The sequence below is a fragment of the Chrysemys picta genome, chromosome 9 (assembly GCF_011386835.1).
Source record: "Chrysemys picta bellii isolate R12L10 chromosome 9, ASM1138683v2, whole genome shotgun sequence".
NCBI lineage: Eukaryota > Metazoa > Chordata > Testudines > Emydidae > Chrysemys > Chrysemys picta.
The window spans coordinates 41,351,421-41,368,015 of NC_088799.1; the positions used below are offsets into that span (position 1 = coordinate 41,351,421).

The 16,595-nt window shown below is 41.3% G+C and overlaps 1 protein-coding gene across 1 annotated transcript in view; it reads right to left on the reverse strand.

Moving 5' to 3' along the window:
- CLSTN2 (calsyntenin 2) overlaps window positions 1–16,595 on the reverse strand; it is a 672,586-nt gene that overhangs the window by 288,144 nt on the left and 367,847 nt on the right. The window lies entirely within an intron of this gene.

A 16,595-nucleotide genomic window follows, 5' to 3' on the forward strand; every position in this document is an offset into this window, starting at 1 on the left:
AGGAAAGGAAATCTGCATAATATCATTGATGGTCTCCCAGTATTTCTAAGATCACCATTATCAAAGTGCAGTATTGAGACATCTATTGAGTAAGCACCAGATGCAGTCATATAAGCCAAGTTATAAAGGACTTCAAACAATAGTGTGGAATACAGTAAGTGATAATTTTTAGAATGTATTTATTAGTTGGCAATTGGAAAACCTCTAAAGTCTTGTCAGTTCAATTAAGTTTGAACACAGCAGTTCAGTTACATTGGGATAAACACTCCAAAAATCTAGATGTCTTTCTATACCTCTTCAGTCTGCAAAATTGGGCACAAAATACTGGAAAAGCAGCCTTCTCCCTGGGTTTTGGGAGCTTCTAATCTGGTTTTGGCCAGAACCCAGCAGTACCAGGTGTGCACAAAGGAAAACTGTGGGGTGGGAGGGAGAATTGTACACCAGACCTTCAGACACAAATATATTCAGTCTGGATTTTGGTTGAGTTTTGGGCAAGGGTTGGTGAGGTTTCTTTTTTTACCTACAACTATTCACCCATCTTTAATTAGAATTATAAGAGGGTAATATGCCACCACTATAACTTTTGAGGGTGGCATCCCATGAATGGAGGATATTCACGATACAATATTCAAATGATGTGAATTAAACTTCAGAGTTCTTTCAAAATAAATCATTGCAGCATACAGGGACAGCATACACAGATGTTCCACTATATTCAATGGAGTTACCATGATGACAAGTTCTAGAGTATCTTTTGGTCTATTGCAAGATGATTATTTCACTGCTATTATTAATTATTATTATTATTTGTATTACAGGAGCACTCAGAAGTCTCAGTCAGGATTGGGGCCCTGTACAAACACAAGGGGAGTGTTCCTACATAGTCAAAGTCAAATATTACAGCCTCAGTGACTGATTTCTGCTTAAAATGCCAATGTGCAAAGTTTAGTCACTTAGCGCCATACATAGCTGAATCTACACTTTTGTAGTTGCCCAAACCAAAGTGCTAAATCTGCTGCAAATTAAATTTTTAAAAAAGGGAAAACCATTTTAAGCTGTTCTCCCTCCTCCTCAGATTAGACATAAAAGCATTTAAACTCCAACACAGCAACTCTTCTCCTTAAAGTGTGTTCCTCTGTAACCCAGGATTTCAAAGATGTAGAGAAGCTTGCAGAAAGTGCAAAGCGATGACACATTTATCTTTAAAGCAATTCAAAGCTTCAGATACAGTTCTTCATGCACTTTAATAACAGCTTCAGGAAACTGGAGGGAAAGTGACTCACAAAACAGGCAAGACTTTTTAAATTAAACTTCTTTATAACTTAAAAATTCTGCCACAATAGTTGCCATTTCTTACTAATCTGAATAAGCAAACTATGGGGATTATTTTTCAAAAACTGACACATACATGAAATTAATGAGAAATCCTATGAATTCCTCTGTAGCTCTATTTTACCCTTTCATTTGATTTCTATTTAGCATATTACTTATCACCCTTCCTTCTCATACAGTGAAGAGATTGACCTGCTCATGTTTTCAAATCTATTTTTTTATTTAAAAACCAACCAACCAAAAAACAAAAACAACCAACACTGAAAAGCAGGTATAGGTGATAGAACTAGGGGTGCTACTGCACCCCCTGGCTCGAAGTGGTTTCCATTACATACAGGGTTTACAGTTTGGTTCAATGGCTCTCAGCACCCCCACTTTAAAAATTGTTTCAGCACCCCTGAATGCATGGACCACTTTCCCCATTCATTGCTAGTATTGCTTCCATAATATAGTGGGCCTGCTTCTGTGCTGCACCTTGTAGAAAGAGCAGGCCTGGATGGGGCACAAAGGTGGCAGAGTTGTGGAGAAGGCGATTCTGGTTTGGGGAGAAGGTAGTCTCCAAAGTTAGAGCAGCCCTGTTTTTTTTCTACCATATAGAGGCTACCTACAGCTGACAATGGGCTGTTCTGAGTACAGAGCATTCTGGCCAGTCTCCCTCATACATTTGATGCTCCCCACTATGCACCTACACTACTGTGGGCTACTGAGGGAAAAGAGGGAAAGTGCATGGCTGCCTACATTGGATTTATGGAATTCCTGTTCTTGAGGTATTCTCCAAGGGCCAGCAGAACCAGTTTTGTGGCACCTGTATGGCAGCTGAGCGACTGTTAACAGGATGAGGAAGAGTCCAGAATTGTTTCCAGTGTCTTCATTCTTCATTTAAATCATCAAGTTTTTGATTGACAGTGGATACCATTAACTGGAAGAGGAAGGACAAGGCTATCATGCTGAAGCAACAACACTGTTGATGAGAGCCAAGAGCACAACTAATCTCCTCCACCTCTTCTCATCTCAGTCTTGAATAAAAGTGACCACACTACGGGGCTTGATTTTGCTCCCACTGACACTAACAGGAGTATGATTGGCATCTATTACATCCCTCTGTATGTGAAAAGTGCAAGACATTGGAATGTCTTTTCTGTTAAAAGCAATGACAGGACATAGATTCAAAGGCCCGTGCATCAAAAGACACAGAAAAAGGGGATGCTACAACCAAAAGCTATCCAACTATTTATACTGCCCACTTCATCTCCTCTGAAATGCAAACAAGAGCAAACATTTTCCCATATGTATTTTTACCTTAATGTCCTCTAATTAATAGAGTTCTAAATGTTTTTTTCAACAACAAACATTAATTTTCTGTGGTACCTACTCATTTCAGCGTAAGTATGTTTCAGTGCCAAAATACTTAATATTAGTCAGCCCCAGAGGAAAGGTGAAATGAAACATTAGAGAAGCCCCTAATTTATGGTCAATTTAATTAACATAAATGCTCTGCTTGGTTCATTTGGTACAACAAAACTTTGCAATAAAGCTGCCAGTGATAAACACTTCTTTATTGTTTGCTGGGGGAGGGGCAGAGTAGGGAGGAGACCAAAGGTAATAAAGCAATCTGCTTTTAAGTGGTGCCTCTTCTGATGGCAGGTGGTTTGAACTTAATGCAGTTTGCTTCCCTCCCATTTTGGAATCTAATTCCTCCCTGCTTTGGAATTCAGGTGTCATACCACAAATAAACTAAGGGAGGGGACAATGAAGAACAGAGATTATCTGCCCTTGCCCCCCTTGTAAATGTCACCAGGTCGCAGATTCAGGCATCATTTTGTAAATGTGTAATCCAGAATTCATGAATACAGTGGGACACATTCTGTTTTATATTCTGATCCCATGTGCCATTCTGCTGTCATATGGGGCTGGAGCTGTGCCTCAACGGATCAGGTGAGAACTTCCCCAGCATAAGGCCACCCCCAAGTGACTCAATGTAACCCCTTTCATAGGGGCATGCAGGGGGGAGTCTCTACAACACACACTGCTATGGAGATTCTGGCCTGCACTGAACTGCAGAGCAGCCCATATATAGGCTTTGGGAGGCTGCCATAAACTAGAGTTCTCCCGAGGCTGCTCTTATTTATGCTGGAGGGGGAGGGGGCATGCGGCAGCTCCTCGAGAACCCCAGAATTCTTTGTGTGAGAAGATAAAATATTTTTCTTAAGAAAAGTATTTTCAAGAACTGTTGCCTCCTTCCTGCTCTTGAGCTGCACCTCCTGGAGGTACAGCACAAAATCTCAGCCAGTAAGTCTTAGCCAATGCTGCTGCTTGGAGCCCAGCACTCCTTGCAAGCGCTCAGCTTCCTTAACTCTTCATTTAAATCAATGGGAGTTTAGAGTCACCGGGAGACTGCAACAGGTGCTCAGCATCTTGCAGTTTCAAGCCTAATATTAAGCAACTCCAACTTTTAGTGCTGAGATGCCCATGCTGAACATCATATCATAGGCATAGTCTGAAAAGAGCCAAAGATATTTAACAGTTTCCACTAAATGATTTAGACTGGGATTAAGGGATTTGGACACCCACTTCTCATTCCTTGGCAGTTGGCCATCTAACTCCCTTAATCTCCTTGGAAAATCTCAGCCTTAGATTTCTGTGTATATGTTTTATCCTCTCTAACCAGTATCAAAGGGGTAGACGTGTTAGTCTGTATCCACAAAAACAACAACAACGAGGAGTCTGGTGGTACCTTAAAGACTAACAGATTTATTTGGGCATAAACTTTTGTGGGTAAAACCTCCCACTTCAGATGCATGGAGTTTGATCATATGGGTAGTAATGTGTTTTTTTGTTATTTTATTTGTATAGAATGTTGCTGACCTTTTAGTGTACCCAAAGTGCTGTTTTGTTACCTATGTTTATGGAACAATATTCATTCTGCAATAACTAACTTCCACAAAAAATATAGCTTAGACCATTTGCCAGCTCATACTATTTGAAACAGGGTTGATAACACAGTCCCCAAGAAGAGGCTGAAAATATTACCCTACTAAACTCTGCCAGCACATCTTTTTTCAATAGGGACCCTCTGCCAGGGAACTGTTTGATCTCTGCATTTGCCAGAAACTGTTTTCTCAGTTTCCAGGATTATTTTTCCCTTTGGGGATATTTCCAGTTTAGCCAAGGATAAAAATCATCGAGTCTTGGGAAGGTCTTTTTGTTTGTTTGTTTCCTGTTCCTTTTGCATTTTTTGTGACTCACATCCTTGACTGCTTTTGCTACTGATGTACTGTGGGGTTTCACATATGTCCAACAGCCCTGTGGATGTCTGCTCCTCATAGAGTGACCAGATGTCCTGATTTTATAGGGACAGTCCCGATTTTGGGGCCTTTTTTCTTATATAGGCTCCTATTACCCCCCACCCCCATCCCGATTTTTCACATTTGCTCTCTGGTCACCCTAGCTCCTCACTACAGCATACCATCCATCGCCTTTGTCAGAGAGCTGGGAATTTAGAGCTACTTTGTACCTGTGCTAAATTTAATGGGAATTGAATCTGAGTAAGGGAGTGCAGAACAGAACTCCCAAATACAGAAATAATTGTGTCCTTCAGAGATTGGGACAAGCAACACAGTGAAGGAGATACATTTGGTCAAGCATTCACAGAGTGGCCAGTATTAGCATGGAAGAGGATGTGAGGGAGCGTATCCCTGCTTCTGGCAGAATTCACCCTTCTTTCTGTGCTTGGCTAAGCTGATCTGACTGTTCAAAAGTCTTCTAATGAGGAGCAAGTGTGCCTTTGGGATGCACATAACCGCATGCATTTTCTAAAATATCCCTATGAGAAGATAGCTTAGGACACACCCTCTCTCCTCCAGACCAATCCCACTGCAAAGGCTTTTTCTCTTTCTGCTGCTTACCCTAGATCGTAGTTCATCCTGTGCCACTGACAAATCAGGTAGTCCACTTCTTTCATTGACTATGATCACTCGCTAGTTGTGGTACTTCCCCGCTCATGCCAGTGTATTTAATAATACTCCATTATTGTCTTCTGCCAATTCTTCCTTGGCCTTCCTATTTTTCCTCTTTCTTCTGTTGGGTACTCAACTCAGTGCATGCTTAGCACATCTCCCATTTCCCATACAGCATGCATGTCCTAACCACTTGACCTCTCTTTTTTTTTTGATATTTCTAACATGTCCTGATCTGTCAGTTCCCTTACTCCTATTTCCTTTTTTCCATTAAATCTGTAGTATCTTCCTCAGCTATCTGTGACAGGAAGACTCCAATCTCTTTTTGTTAACTATGGTCATTGGCAAAGTCTCTGCTTCACATAGTAATATGTTCAGTGCAGTCACAGAGTACAATCTGAGCTTTGTTTGGTGCAGAGACCGCTGTTTGACCAGACATTGTTCATCTTTCCAAAAGTGGTGTTTGCTTTTCCTAATCTTGTATGAATATCTTTATTGCAGCCACCTTCAAATGCCATCACACTCCGTAGATAGGAGAACTCTTCTTCCTATTCCATTTCTTTTCTAGCTACATGCATCTTTGTATTGGTTGTCCAGTTTCCTGCCTTCATCATCTTGGTTTTCTCTGCATTTACTTTCATTCCAATTTTTGCTGATTCCTGATCTACCCCTAGGCAAGGGCAATCATTCCATTCCATGTCATATTTAGTAATGCAATGGCATCAGCAAAGTCAAGATCATGTAACTCAACTCCAGCTAGCCTATTTTGCAATGTCCATAATGCCTTTTGTTGCCTGCTTCATCATCCAGTCTATTGCTAATGCAAAAAAAGGATTGATGATAACACACACCCTTGTCTAAATCCAGTCCCAATATCAAACCACTCACCAAAACCTGTATCCGATTTTACTGAACATCTACTTCCATTCTATAGACTCCTCATTATGTTGATCAGCTTGTCTGGCATCCCACAGCTTCTGCAATATTCCACAGTGTCTCTCTGTGAAAACTATCTTAAGGACGATAAAGTCGATTAAGATCCTACACTTTGCAAATGTCTTCTTTCAAACATGGGAGTGACTGTTAATATGACTGGAGTAAAAAGATTATTCACCACATCATTTGTCAGGCAAAACAAGGCACTCAGTTTTAGGGAGTATGTGAAGTTTTGCTGCTGTTAGTGCTCAGCCAGGGGGTGGAGGTGGCTGTTTACAGCAGTAAAGTATCAGGTTAAAAGGTCGTAGTCAGCTTGTAAATGTGTGGATGGTTGTGTGGTGGCATTTTGTTTATTTTCAAGAACAAGAGCACTCACAAATAACTAATTAGCAAACACACATTTTCTATCAGAAGCACACTCAAAACTAACTCATAAAATTCAATTATCTTTTGCTATTTCACCTTGCCATCTGTAACAGGGCATGCTCCATCCCCTTCCTTAGATGCTGCAGATGCTCCATCCCAGTCTTTAGGTGCTCCATCCCCATCCTTAGACTCTGTCCGTTGAGTGGTAATTTCGTATGATTTATTTACATTTCTATTACCAACACCAATACAGTCCCATGAGGGACTATTATATATAGTGCTTTTCTACCTTTATCCCTTTGCTATAGGGCTGGGGAGGAACAGATGTACCCCTTCCTGGTGATCTCTGCACGCAGTAGGCTCAGCTAGTCCTGGTTACTCTTACTCCCACTCCCTTTCCCCAGTACTTCCTTCCTGTGTCTTTCTTAGGCCCCTCAGCTGAGGAACTAATTGGCTCATCCATCCTCCCAGCCTGATCAGCCAATTAGCTTGCACACCCCAGTCAGCCTTCTCCTGGTAAGCTGATTGATGCCTATGTGATCAGAGTGCTGAGTCACCTGATAGCTCCCAGCACTCTGTCATACCATCTACCACTTAGAATGATATAGCCCTTTGTCTGAAGCCATTATTTCAGCACATTTTAGGAGTCACAAAATTTAATGTGTTCCAATTTTTGGGTGAACTAAATAATTGATCTTACACTTTCTATTTTCATTTCATCATCTGGCAGTGTAAGGGTACCGTACTATCGCAGGATGAGATGTTCCCCTGCAGTATAAAAACTTGCAAATATTCGTGAACCATGGTTTTGATTCCCTCAAGCTCAACTGCATTAAAAGAATCTGAATCATAGAAATGTAGGACTGAAAAGGACCTCAAGAGGTCATCTAAACCAGTCTCCTGCTCTGAGGCAGGACTAAGTATTTTCTAGACCAGTGGTGGGCAATCTGCGGCCCATCTGGGTAATCTGCTGGTGGGCCGCGAGACATTGTTTACATTGACCATCCGCAGGCACGGCCGCCCACATCTCTCAGTGGCCGCAGTTCACCATTCCCAGCCAATGGGAGCTGCAGGAAGTGGCACGGGCCACAGGTTGCCCACCACTGTTCTAGACCATCCATGAGAGGTGTTTGTCTAACCTGTTCTTAAAAACCTCCAGTGTCAGAGATTCCGCAGTCTTCCAACATAATCAGTTCCCATGCTTAACATCCTTTATAGTTAGAAAGTTTTCCCTGATGTCCAACTTAAATCTCTCTTGCTGCAATTTAAGCCCATTACTTCTTGTCCTAGCCTCAGTGGAAAGGTGAACAATTTTTCTCCCTCCTCCTTATAACAACCTTTTATGTACTTGAAAACTCTTATCATGTCCCTTCTCAGTCTTCCCTTCTCCAGACTAAACAAACCCAGTATTTTCAATCTTTCCTCTTAGATCATGTTTTCTTGACCTTACATAATTTTTTTTTATTCTCCTCTGGACTTTCTCCAAACTGTCCAAAGTGTGATGCACAGAACTAGACACACTACTCCAATTGAAGCCTTATCAGTGCTGAGTAGAGCCACAAGCCTGGGAGGTGGGAGAAGTGGAGTGGCGACAGCGTGCTCGGGGAGGGGGTGGAGCAGAGGTGAGCTGGGGCGGGGAGCTGCCGCATGGCTCCCCGGGCCGGGGGGAACTGCCGCGGGGTGGGGGGCACCTCAGGGAGACAGGGTGTGGGGAGCTGCCATGGGGGGGCACCTTAGGGCAGAAGGGGAGGGGCGTGACCTGGAAGGAGAGGTGAAAGTAAGCTGGTATGCCGTGGTACGGTGTACCAGCAAGAGCCAGAGCGCCGGGGGGAGGGCGGCGAGCCCCGGCCGGGGCTCCGCTCTCCCCGGCGGCCAGAGCGCCGGGGGGGAGGGCAGAGTGCCCGGCCGGGGCTCCCGCTCTCCCTGGCGGTGAGCCCCAGCCATGGCCCCGCTCTCCCCGGCGGCCGGAGCTGGAGCGCCGCACCGCGCCGCCCCCTCCAGGTGCCACCCCAAGCACAAGCTTGGTAGGCTGGTGCCTGGAGCCGGCCCTGGCCATTGGCTCCGGCAGCAGTTTAAAGGGCCCGGGGCGGTAGCGGCGGCTGAGCCCTGGGCCCTTTAAATAGCTGCCAGAGCCCCCAGCTTCCGCTGCTACCCCAGAGGGGGAGGGCACTTACCAGTGCAGGGTGGGTCGGGGCTGGCTCTGACCTCCCCCCATCCCCACCCCTTCTGCCCGCTGCTCCGCCCCTTCCGGGGACCAGAGCCGGCCCCAACCCAGCCCCGTACTGGTAAGTCACTATTTCTACTTTCACCCCTGGCTGGAAGGCATCTATGGACTAGGGATTTTCAGATAAGATTTTACCAGACCTATAGATCTTGGCCTGACATATTTAGCAGGTTTATCATTGGTTTATTCCCATCTCTGTTACCCCTACTACAGAAAATGCTGGTAGACAGGATACATAAACTGCTGCGTGGAAGGTACCCTTGTCTGGGAGTGTGAAAGATGCTTGCATAGACTAGTGTGACGAGGGACAGCTGCCAGGAAGTCTGGTGCCCAGCCTAATGGGCAAGGTTGGGGGCAGTACAGCCATGCCAGAGGAGCTGCTCACATGGGGCACTCACTCCTGTGAGCCTCAGCCTGACATGCTGCAGCTTTGGCCACTGAGGTTCTAGGCAGAGTCCTGCAATTCTATGGATATCCGCTTTATATCCATGGATATAGAGCCCTGCATCGATACAAAATTTACCTGTCACCAGAGGGGTGCACACAGAAGGATTATGAGGGGATCCCCTTGTAATCGTGACATAGGGGTTAAAGTAGGTCCTGCATCCCATCCACACTTGAATTATTATGCTCTGTGTGCATACACATGCCATCTTTCTGTTGAGAAGCCTGTGTTGGCTGAATAGAAGGATAACGTAATATTGTTTCTTCTCCTACCTCAAATTACCACTACTTCCTTCTCATGCAGTTTAACAATCAAGCATTTTTAAGCTTTCCGATACTTCACCAGCACCATATTTTTACAGAATGTCTCAAACCAGTTGTAACCACCAAATGCAACTCCATAATATTTGTTCAATGGGTTGTAGCACCTGCTAATAAGCAGTGAGTAAATCATAGTGCAAATCTGTTGCAAATAGGTGATTAAATGACATATCTTCAAGAATGATTGTTTAGTGAACATAAAATGAACTAACTTCTCCAGCAATATTGTCAGTGTGAGCTCTGACAATATATAAAAACAAAGAGAAGATTAGAGTTACTACATTTTCTAATTTATAGCCCCCTTGAAGAGATTCTACAGTCCTACACATATAAATATATACAGAGAGAGAGAGAGAGAGAGAGAGGATGAATACCTGTGAAGTGACCTCAGTATCACAGTTTATAAAACATTTTCTCTATTCCTCTTTCCTTTGAATAACTTCCCTCTCGTGAATATGCCAATTTGATCTGCATGAACACAGTGCCGCAGATCTATCTGGCTGAGTTTAAAAGAGGAAATATCCAGTTTTCGTGCCATTAAAGAAATTTATCTTGATGCCTTTCACAACTTTAATTGAAATAGTATCACTATTTTATCTTTTTCCTCTATAATTTTCACTTTGCTATTGTCTTGTGTCGTTCTATTTTCCGCTTGATTTTTTCCCTGCTTAAGTTTCTTTGATCTGTTTTATCTTTCTATAAATCTATAATTTACATTCTTTGATTTCAGTAACAGTAATTTTGTATATCTCGGTTCTCTTTTGGCAGGTCTAGTATTAGTAGTCACAGGAAAATGGGTAGAAACATAATTACAGCACTAGGCAGATGATATAGCATGAAGATTATAGGCTGATAGACCAAGTCAACATTAGTAAAAAAAATATTAGTTGTGATCTGTGTGTTAAGCTTTTGGTGGACTCCAGATGTAGCATCAGAATAATTATGAAAGATAATGCCATGACTAAGGCATAGTTTAATGAACCAAAATATTAAAATCCTGTAAAGTAAGTATTTCAAAAAATACCTTGAGGAAACAGAGCTGGGGCAGGTTGTGGGGGGGAGAAGCAACTAATTTTCAGTGTATTGGACTAGTACATTTAAACTTTAAAGGTGGGATTTTCAGAAGTGCTCACATTTGCCTAACTCTGCTCCAAGTCACGTCAATGATAAAACATCCTTTGATTTCAATAGGAGCAGAATTAATCCTATGCTGAGAACTTTTTTGAAAGTTATATTCTTAATATCCAGAGCTGCCAGCTAGGAACCCATCTGGCTAAACACTCAGGTTTCCATGTACCTGAGGAATCTGCAATAAATTCATGAACATAAGGCCAAAATCCATCTTTTGTTAACAGGATAAAGGGAAGACTTGCGCTGCTGTGACTGAAGAAGAGGATGTAGGCCCCTATATTTCATATCCAGTAGAGAGGCAGGTACCAGGTTAACAGCTAACAGGCTTTGCCCTGCACCAGGACTTGGCTCACACTCACAAACAATAGAAAGCTGTTCAGATTTAGCTGTGAGTTGCTATTGTAGAATGCACAGTCCTTTCTGACCAAACAAGAGCCCATATCCAATGTCTCCTGAAAAAGTAGCCTGTCTACTTGGTCTTTGAATCTTGGCTGTTTGTTTATTATTACTAAACTGTTATCCCCTTCCCCTCTTTTCAAGACAGAAGATGGGAAGCAAAATACAAGTGTCTAGATCCCATTTTGAAATGTGACATAGGAGGCCTAGATCCTGTTGATTTCAATGAGACTTAGGCTCCTAAACCCCAGGTTTTCAAAGGAATTTAGCCATTGTGGTACTTAGTGCTGCAACACTTAGCTGATTTAGAAGCTTAAATCTCATTATCAAAAGGGATTGAGCTACGCAGAAGCCTTAATATCATCAACTGTCAATGGATTTATGCTCCTAAGTGCCTAAAACACTTTTGGAAATGAGATTTAGGCTCCTAAATCAGTTAGGCACTACAACACTGAGTGCAGAAATGCTTGAATATCCTTAAAAATATGGTCTATGTGCTTAAGTCACTTAAAAATTTAATCCTATACCTAAATTTTGTAGCTTTCTTTTAAAATAAGAATAATGTGATAAATGGAGATGGGAAGTCAGAATGGAGAGGGGAGGCTCATTTGATAGTTCATATGATATTCCATGATTCTAAATAACAACAGCCACAACATGACAGAACAAAATTGAAAAATATATACCTAAAAACAGAAGTTATACAATTTATTTCTGAAAATTTAAAATGCCTCTATTGAACAAAGAAACTGATATACTTCATTGCTCATTAGCTCATACCAGATATCCTTTCTTTCAGCAATAATTCCTATTGCTGATATCTCTTCATTCCATATTCACCAACCTGCTTAACATAACATCATTAATTCAATGGATAAGGCCATAGTCATCAGTCTGCTTGCTTTTATTATTCTTAATTTTTGAATTTAAAGTGAGTTAAATAGTAATTATATTAATTTAATAATCTCATAAAACAGAATGTAATTTTTTTTCAAGTTAATTAAACTCCACTAAACTCATCTGCTGCCACATCAGCAAGGCTTCCAGAGTTCATAAAGCAGCTGACACTGAGTTCCTTGTAAACAATGGTTGTTCATAATCGGACTGCATTAAGCTTTCCCTCCCACTGAATTAGGAAGGCTGAAATCACTTTAATGACAAAGGTTAAAGTTTGAGAACAATTATTACACTAGCTTTTCCCATCAGTGATCCCTCTAGTCTAGTTTGTGTCTCAGTTCCCATTTCCTGTTTGTTTAATCACAGTGCAGTGTGGTGCTTAAATGAGATGTGCAATATGAAGATGTACAGCTTAGAAACGAATGAAGACATAAGCATTAAAAAATTCATATAAAGGCAGCTGTCTTTAAAAAAGATTACTGCTCAGGAAATTAGCTCTTAATAGCCTCATCACAATCTGGAAGTTTAGTGACAAGGCAAATTATGGAAAATGGGGATATAAAACCAGAATGGATATCGTAGTCTGAGGAATAAAATAAAGAGTACAATTTGTATAATGTATTAGTGATTCATTCCATTTGAAGAAAGGAGAGTGGCTGAACTAAAGCTGAGGGATTGATTTGTAATGTTAAAATAATTTAAAGTAAGGTATTTTAAACAGAGTTCAAATGTTATTCTAATCAAATGAATGGTGTGGTACACTAATAAGCACATGCCAAAAAGGAAACATTTGTATTAAAGTATCTATTGGCTACAGAGGGCTGGCAGGATATCAGTAAAATCTTGGAGCAACCAATATTCAAGAGACTGTTCCAATAACGGTCTCTGGGTTGGTTGTATAACTAAGGCTAAATGTATTTTCCTCTGCAGCAATGTCTTGCCAGCACAGAACATCATTATGCCTTAGGCTCCATTCCTGTCATCATTATTTATTTGTTAACCATCAGCAATAAGGACACAAATAAAAAGACAATCCCTGTTCTCAGGAGCTTACAGTCTAAAAGACAGACTCAAAGCTTCACCTCATGGGATGAATAGCTATAAACCACAATTACCTCAATTTTTAAGCACCAAGGGGCTCTTCATTCAAGCTTTTTCTTAATGTGTTGTGAATCTTCCAGCTTTTAATGCCTTGGAAGCACTTATCAGGAGGCTAGTAGTCATCAGAATCTCATTATTCAACCAGTCAGACTCCTGATTGCTATTATCCAACAATTTACTAAATCAGATACAAACATTTAATGAACCACTATCACATAAGTGCAAGCTTTGTGGAAAACATACCCACACCATTTATGATATATTGAAGAAATGGGTTCCCTTTCCCTTAAATAGTGAGTGGCTTCCGAGTCGGATATTTCTAACGTTTTATAATCTATGAGCAATTGGGCCAGCTGGCAGATACCAGCAGTTTGATTGTGCCATAACAGCAAGGAAAATTTAATCAACTCTCTAGCTTATATCAGTTAATATCAGGAAGGGAAAAGCTAAAATCTCTGACACTGGTTGCTAAAAGTATGTAAAGAATAGGAGTTCATAAGAACACTAATAGTGATCGAACACTGTATTACTTAACAGTTAATTCGTAGGAAATTCAGTCAGATTGTTGCAATGAACAGAATAAGCCTGTGCAACAAAAGGGCTAGACTGTGTCTTCCATAAAAAAGGATGGTGCCGAGTAACAGCACCCCCGAGAGAGTACTGGAAAGGATTCTGCCTTAGAGAATGTTTTCCAGAGCTTCCTAGTTGCATTGCAACAGACCCTGTTTTTAAAATGCAAGCAAATGTTCTACCATGCCAGAGTGGTGCTTCACCAGTTTTGTACCTTACAATTGCACAGTGCAGTGTTGAGCCTAGCTATCATGCCCTGACCATCAGGTGCATCCTCAGATCTCCCCCAACCACCATCCAACTCTCACACACTTCTCTTCTCTAATCCAAGACTTACCTAGATGAAATACCCCCAATAAACATAAGCCATGATGGTAGTCTAGGAAGCTGTTCACTATGGCCAATCAAATGCAATTGTACAACAGCTACTTCCCAGAATCATATAACAGGTGAAGACAAACACCAGTTTAAGTGGGTGATCAGAAAACACCATCATCAACATCATCTCAAAAAAGGTCCTTAGTCTAGCCTGTATCATAAAAACCTGGGTGGATGATTCAACAGGCGCAGTGCTAGTACATCTTGTCCTCCACATCTCACCACACTCCTAGATTGATAGAAGACAAGGATAGAGAAGAAATAGCCGTCTTATTTCAGTCCAGCCTCAAACAACAGAGACTATTCTGAGGGAAAATCCTCCAGGTCATCCAGTTTCTCTGTAAATACTCCGAGAATCACAGCAGGTGCATCTTACTAAACTATAGTATTCCCCAAATTAAAGGTTTTCTAAAGGAGCTGAGATGCTGATTACCTTAAGGCATTTTGTCCTGGAAGAAGATGTTGACATCTATATTGACAACACATCTGATGCAATGATCCAAAGCTTCCTCTCCATGCTTTCTACCCTTATTGTCTGAAATAATAATTTCCAGACCTTCAGACTGGACATGAATGTAGGGATCACAAACACTCTCCTGTGCTGGACTAACTACAATTCCAAAATCAGAATCATCCCAGTCTCCAAGACAGAAGTAGAAAACATACTGGTCCACTTCTGGAAGACAATGGACCTGGTCAAATTTCAAAAGGTGGTTGCAAGCAATTTCACCAAACCACAAAGGTATGGAATAGATATAATGAGTCATGATGACCACTCCAACTATTAACACTGACATGAAAGTATCCACTTTCTCCTATAGATCTCTATAGTTTGATGAAAACTGGCAAAAGAGATAGCTGGAAGGAAGACAACACGACCATCAGTGGTGCAAAAAGGCCTGAAAAAGACAGGGTCTAGCACAGAGAATCTTTGCGGGATTATGCTCTGGTTGTGTAGGAAGCAGAGGAAAAATCTCTCCTGCATCATAATAGCAGCGCAATCATACCTCATGGAACTATTCCTGATCATGAATTGCCTTAGTAACCTGCAATGCCTCCAGTCAGTTCCAGAACCCAGCACCTTCTACTCTAAAGAAATATCAACCTACCTCTCAGAGAAAAGTCACACTCATACTAAATAGCTTAAGGAGCCCTAAAAAGGACTAGGTCTGTTAACCCAACATCACCTTCCATGTTAGATTCCAGATGCTTGAACATTTTTGACATTTCAGCAGCAACAACAAAACTGTTGCCATTGTTCACCCAATGTACAGAGTGGTCAACATGTTTTGAATGTTCTAAATTTTGACATAACATTTTTGGTAAAAAAATATTGAAAATGTTATTTTTTTCTGCATTTTCAACCAGCTCTGGTGCAGCTGATGTGCTCAGTAACACCGGGTGCTGAGAGCACATCACGTCGGTACTCTGTTCTCTCACAAGCTTCCTGCTGAAAACTGACAAATTCAAGGGTTTTATTTTTTGTCTTTAAAGATCTCCATGGTACTGGCCTAATATTCCTGAGGGACCAGCTCCCTTTTCATGATCAAGGTCTCCCAAGATAATTTCATTGTACTGACACAATAGACCCAAGTGGGCTGTAGTCCACGAAAGCTTATGCTCTAATAAATTTGTTAGTCTCTAAGGTGCCACAAGTACTCCTGTTCTTTTTGCGGATACAGACTAACACGGCTGCTACTCTGAAACCACAAGAATGTGATTCATGTTTGCGGGAGACAGATCTTTATTAGTGAATGACCTAGAACCCTGGAAAAGATCAGAATGAACCCCATGGCCTTCACAGAAAAATGAAAAACCTGTTTCTTTGACATAGCCATCTCACACCACCACCTTTAGGAAAAAGCCCTGGTGAATGGTGGAGACAGAGAGAAAGGGGAGAAAAATAGAACTTGTGTGCACCCTTCAAATTTTGGAAACCACTCTGATAGCACGATGATGGACACCATTAAAATACACCTCTACCCCAATATAACGCTGTCCTCGTGAGCCAAAAAAATCTTACTGCGTTATAGGTGAAACCGCGTTATATTGAACTTGCTTTGATCCTCCGGAGTGCGCAGCCCCGCCGCCCCGGAGCGCTGCTTTACCGTGTTATATCCGAATTCATGTTATATCGGGTCATGTTATATTGGGGTAGAGGTGTATATTTATATATAAATGATTAGATTATCTCATGCACTAGCTTCTCTCAAAGCACCTAAAAGCAAAATTCTAATTTCAAAAAACATATGAAAAGTACATATGAAAAGTACATATGAAAAGCAAGCTTAAAACTGGAAAACTTAGCCAGAACTTGAAGTCTTTCTTTCCTGTTACTGAAGATTATACTGTTTAAAACTGAGATTTTAAACTTTCAGGTTGTAAAGAAAAGAGATTAATTAGTGATGCAGGGTTTTTTGTTTTTGTTTTTCTGTTTGAGTTTACATGTCCATTTGGTTTAACAATTTCTGGAAGTTTGCCCATCAAATCATAAGCTCTTTTTGAAGAAAAGGAAAAACAGCTTGTCTCAATAGAGTACAGGC